The following is a 6559-nucleotide window of genomic DNA, read 5'->3' as shown; positions in this document are numbered from 1 at the left end:
ATTGACCAAGTGTATAGAGCTCCAAGGAGATTATGTTGAAAAATAAAAAAAAATTTACCCAAAAAAAATTGTTTTTATACTTCATTCTAAGGACTTATTAAAGTACCCTCGTAACTACAAGCAATCACTTCTTTACACTTCCACAGTCCACTTATTTTAAATTTCACGACAAACATCAGAAAAACTCACCATTAGAAATTCTTCGTACAAGTTATCCTTATGACTTTTTTCGATAGAAAAGTTATCAGAGTTGTAGCATTTTAAAAATTACAATTTTTGTTTTTAACTAAAATGAACGTTTTAAGCCACCATGCCATTTTGTGTTTGAACTATGCAAGAGAGGAAAAGAGGTGTGTCAGTAAAGAATTACGCACACAAAAAATATCTAGAAATTTATTATTTATTACATTTTTATATGAAATATAGTTTTTGTAATCTCCATAAAGAGCAAAATTAAATAAAAAATATGACATTTTTAGAAAAACGACACATGCTACGAAAAAAAATACTGAGACAGCATTTGTTTATCCAAAAAAGAGCTACGAATTTTTCATTAATAATTTTTTGAAAACGACACAAGGTCAGAAAAAAAAATACAAAAGTTCTTCACTCAAAAGCGCTGTACAAATTTGTCATAAATAATCTTTATATATAACGAGTAGATTTTCTTTTAATCATAAAAAAGAGATTAAAAATATAAAAAATATACTTTTGGAAAAACTAAAGAAGAGACGAAATAAATGAAAGGACAAAATTCGTTCGACCAACAAACATCTGCAAAATGCCTATTTACCCATTTTAGCTAGGATGCATATTTTTAAATTCCAAACGTAACAAATAAAATTTTTAATAAAAAAAATTAATTTAAGAAGAAATTACGCAAGTTGACATGAAATATTTCAAGAAATTATTAACAAGATACATCTTTTCCGCCAGGACGCGCAATATTCTTCAATTATAAAAACAAGCCAATGAAAATACCTATGTTTCAATACCAATGAATATGATAAATTGTAATAGCATACATTTATTAAACTAATACTTTATTCAGGATAGCTGAGAATAAAATTTCATGCAAAATAATATAAAAAAATATTAACGTAATCATGATAATTGAAATTTATACTTCATTTTGCAATATCTGAATGAGGTATCCCAGACCGAGGTACGTAAATAAATATAATATAAATTTAATATAAAAGTGTTAAATATAATGTAGGAAAGTTCTAACTTCGGACAAAACCGTGTGCGAATTACGACACGCGATGAGAATGTGTTTTTTAAAATTGGTTGAAAATACTTGAAAACTTGTCACGCATTGAATAAAAATAATTAGTGTTACAAGAAAAAACCTTTTTGCCTAAATTTACATCAAAATGATTATTTGTATTTTTGGGGAATTTCATGCACTTACCACATTCGAACTTTGGGGACCATGAGCCCAATATGTGCACATCACGCATGCATACGTAACGCATATATACGTGGACCAACACTTTGAGTTGGTCCGCGGGGCATATTTTATTTGGCCCTACCCTCTGTTGGCAGCGAGCATTCCCCTATCTGCCACCTGGGGACGCGCCAAGTAGGGGTATCACCTCCCCTCCACCACAGGTAATTGTGGTGGTACTTGGACAATCGCGGAAAGTAAGGTGTGTAAAACTGAAGAGTTGCTGAGTAAACAATATTTCTTGAATATGACGTATGAAGTGACTATATATAATTTTAAAGAATGTAAATATGTCTTTAAACTAAAAATTCTTATATTTTAGACACATGCTTCACAGCCGAAACTCGATGAGAACCTGTAACTTAATTTATAATCTATATTCTGAAAAGTTTTTGTTCAGTAAATATATTGGGGAGAGTTGGAGAGGTTAGAATTCTGTTTGCACCTTCTTCGCGGTGACAGGTTATCCGGGCACCCTGATGTACTGCACGGAGAACAATGGAAAAATCATTTGTATGAAGAGTGCTGTACTACATTACAGATTATCATGGTGCTAGTGACTTTTGCTCGAGTACAGGTACCCTTTCTAAAGTATTAAGTTGTGATTACAAGATCACATCATTCCTATATCCATAAATAACTATTTTATAGATTAATAAAATTAAATGTGTTATAGATCTTCCATTGATTCATTTCAATAAGGTACCTTTTGTGAAAGGCACCTTATTTAGTAAATCCTCGTTAAAATATATTACTGCGTATAGTTAAGATTAGAATCGAAACAAGATGCGCCGTGCAATGTCAAATATTCGAGGTACATAGAGACGCTCGTATTAGCAAAAAACGTTGAGTCCGCGAACCTTCTGGGACTCTTTATCAGAACACTACCACTAATATCACGCAAGCGCAGTAGCTCTACATTAACGCTCTCAGTTTATGACTATTACAGTACGACACCGCTACACTAAATCTTTATATTCCCGGAACAGAATAAGTTTTTTCTATAAACTCTTTTTTATTATTATTCGACCTCCTCATATTTCAAGAGCAAGTTTTTATTATGTTCAAAAATTAAAGAATAAATTTGCAGTCGCTGTTAACAAAAATGTCAAAACTCACAAAATTTGAATCTCTTCGAGATTGTAAACTTCCACATTTTATTTTTAGGAATTAGATAAGTTTTTTTAATCATACTTTTTTACCTCAATTCAAAAACACCTCAACTCTGGAGTAACTTTTGTTTTATATTTATAGGCTGATTTCGATTTGACGGAGTCTTATTTCACTTTTCTAAAAAATTTAGTTTTATTTTGTTCCAGGAATAATTAAAAAAAAAACTGAAATAAACACCGTTTACTTCACATACCTATGTTTGCAATTTATTATACTATTATTCTACACTGTAAAGATACGTTTGAAAATTGCACTTCAAAGTGCAAATTTACACATATAAAATGTCACTTTCGACGCATTAAAATTACAGGTTAGAAAGCAAATTTCCACGTGTTGTCTAGAATAACGTCTCTTACAGGCTTAATTCTATGACTTTGTATGAATTCATACGGCCTGTTAAAAATCCCTACGTTCAGAGTGTTTAAAAAAAGGACTCACAATCTACGTAGTAAAATTCCCTAGCCTAGTAAAATTACCACCTGCGCATAAATTTCGATTTTCTAATGAAAATTTCTCCACTTTATAGTAATTTTAGATTCTTTTGTATAATATTCCACATTTGTGTAATTTTGGCTATAAAGCTTTCTTGTTCGCTCTTTTGTTCGTATGGTATGAGCGAAGCGTGCATTTCAGGTTGCAAACTTTATTGCTTACTTTCGGCGAAAGAATAAATGCAAGTGACTGATTTTGACTTGTAATATGATATATATTTTTTTGTGCGATATACACTTGCCTAATTATAAATATATTTTTAATATGGTCTTATTGATTTAAGTATTTAAGGATAGGTTAATATTTTGTAGAAATTTTCGACTTTCTGCTGCTCAATTTTATGTCACATATTAAATTTAAGTCCAGTTGAGCATTTTACATTTTTGTTCAATTTCCAACATTTCTATACTAGTTTCACGCCGCTGCGCGTGAGTCCACTTTTTACATACGTCTAGCGTACTAAAATTCCACAACCTTTTTTTACAGTGTATTTATTACATCACATAATATGCATCTTTATATTTGATGAAAATTTATAAATAATTACTAGCTTTTAGCAAAATTTTATAGAATTCTTATCATTTAGAAATTTTCATTTTTTGGACTGATTTCTTCTAATTTCAGCTAGCCTTTGATTCAATGTACAAATTCATCTTTAAAGTTAGAATATTAATTAGGTTTCGGTACTTTTTATCTGAAACAATTTTTTAAACTCTAATACTTTAATAAATTATTTGTAGCAGTTTTTTTTTACTTTAAAGTTTTTACTAAAGAAGATTAGTAGAACTATAATCACTCGATTCTTTTTTTTAAGCTGGAAAATCAAATTGAAATATTTTTTCGCTTATAATACATCTGAAAGTAATAAATACATTACCTTTTTAAGCTTTAGAATTTGAACAGAAATAATAAATCAAATTAATGTTCAAATTAAACATTAAGTTATTAAAATTTAAATTAATTAAATTGAAATATTTTTATCGAACATTTGTAAATCTCGGGTGCGATTTTTCATAGCGTTTAAGCGTTCGATTACGTTTGTAAATGACCGCATGTGCAATTGCATAATTTCCAAAATAAACTGAGTACAGTTATTATAATTAAAAGTTCTTTTTTATTTAAATAAATTTATCATTATGTTACATCATCTGTTTAGAGCTGCTGGAATTATTGTTTATTTTTCTTACTTTCCTTATAGCTCGATCTTTCTTTCGTTGCTGTACTCTACGAGCCGACTCTACACGCGTTCTTAGACTGATTGCCTAATGGTCAGACCTTTCGTTACTCTAGCGACAAGCTTTTAGGCTGAAACTTTTTAATCCCTATTCCTAATATTTGTATATTAACCTTTGTGAGATGAACCAACGTGAAAATGAATTCCTTTACTCTTCTTAGACTGAGTCACCTATTTTTAAAAATGATCCCCAGGTTTTCAAACTCGATTTCCCTCCGTGTGTGCATGGTACGTGACGTTAAAACGGTTAATTTCTACTGAAAATTATACACTTTTATGACTTTCTATCATTATAGTTTATGCTTATTCTTTATCAATCTAAAAATGAATTAATAGGAATAATTATCGTGCTTACGTTGACACTTCCGTGCCCTGGTACTTAAAATAGTAGGTTCTTTTTCCATTTTTTCTAAAACTAAGTTTTTCCCATTTAAAACTCCATGTTAATTTCAAAAGCCCGAGGACATAGATAAATGTTTGCAGATTTTAAAAAACTCATGAAGTCCTAAATTATAAATGAAGATATTGTCAGAAAATAATATTATTCGTTTTGTTGCAACTAAGTTCTGGCGACTACGCCTGGGAAGTAGATGTCCTAGCTATTAGTTGTCCTGGCGACTAGTTGTCCAGCGACTAGATATTCAGCGAGAAGTCCAGCGATTAGATGTCCTGATTCACCTGACTCGACCGCGAAATGCTCCTTAATTTCAGACATTGTTTATGTATCTAGTACATTGGATTCATCCCTTATCATCTTATAAATGAAAACGAATATTTTATTTCTTGGGGTAATCAACTACGATTTGCTTGAAAACTGAAAACGATAACCCTATTCTGACTTCGGATTTGGGTTTTCCGCACCAAATACACCGAAGAAAGCATCTGAGTTTGAAAAAATCGATTCGTGGGTGTTCAAATGGAATATAGTGTCACAATACATGTAATAAAATGGTGTAAATAGGCTTCTTGCGGATAAAAGAATATTGTCGAAAGTCAGCGCATGCACCCAACCTGTGTCGGTTTACACAGGGAACACGAATGCAATAAAAATTTATATAAAAATAGATATGATATTTGAAAAGGAATTAAAAGCATAACTTATAAAATCCTATTTATATAAAAACATTAAATATTTTTCATTTTAAATGTAAATGTCTAAAAAATTCGACTTCTCTGTTCTGACTGTTGTGGCATTTTTCATTCCATTTTTACAATGAACTTTTGGTTAAATTGCGGGTTTATTTTGAAAAAAGTGGTTACTAGTTGATCCTTCAGAGTATTGTCCATCCCTAGCCACTACCTTTTCTAATCTTTCTAGTAGAATACGGATACCATGACGGGAAAAGAACTCGTCTTTTGAAGGTTCCATTCGAGAGGGAATTAGTTTTGGTCATCCAAAAAGGTAATATTTATATTTTTAATGAACATTTTTAATTCTAATTTTTAATTTCTGACAGGGTATTCGAGGTGGTTGCTTAGTACCAACAAAAGAGTCACTTAATCTTGGATCAGCGGGGCTCCGCCTTCTTGTAGCGGGGATTAGACATGACAGGCAATAGCAATGCGTATTTGCGTGGAAGAAACACTTCACTACTGAGGTAAATCTCTGAATATTCACTGAAGATTCTCAGGCTCAGAGAAGCTTCAGAGAATATTCTCTGCATGTACTCAGGTAGAGATTTGATTAGAGGTCTGAAGGCTTTAAAATGTCCTTTTTGAAATTGAAATAAGAATTCGATCATAAATCACAAGTAGAGAAGCTATCTCAATATAGTAGACGACATTCACTAAGGGTCCTTCGTTAAGCTTTCGTATTAAAATTTAGAAATGGATTCAAAAAATTTTTAAGTTAACAGCCTAAAGCACAATAATTCGGAATCTACTGACTTCGAATATTTCAGATTTGTAACTTTTTTTTAGATGTTTAAGATCGCAATGAATATAACGTATCTCGTAAATGGAATGAGATACGCTAAAACAGTTAACATTTTTTAATTCAACTCCAAAATAGTTTATTATTATATAAGTTATAATTATAAAATATGTATAATGAGAAAATTCATCAATTAAAAAAAGTATTAATAATTGAAAAAACAAATTAAAAAGGGAGCCGGGTTGATGACGCCAAACTACTGTAAATAACTCTGCCCGCACGCTTCATGACGAATACAATAGGACCCATTATATGAGCGTCAATTGACTTTTAAAAA

Source organism: Belonocnema kinseyi, chromosome 1, assembly GCF_010883055.1.
Source record: "Belonocnema kinseyi isolate 2016_QV_RU_SX_M_011 chromosome 1, B_treatae_v1, whole genome shotgun sequence".
Lineage (NCBI taxonomy): Eukaryota > Metazoa > Arthropoda > Insecta > Hymenoptera > Cynipidae > Belonocnema > Belonocnema kinseyi.
Note: the sequence above shows the minus strand (reverse complement) of the source record.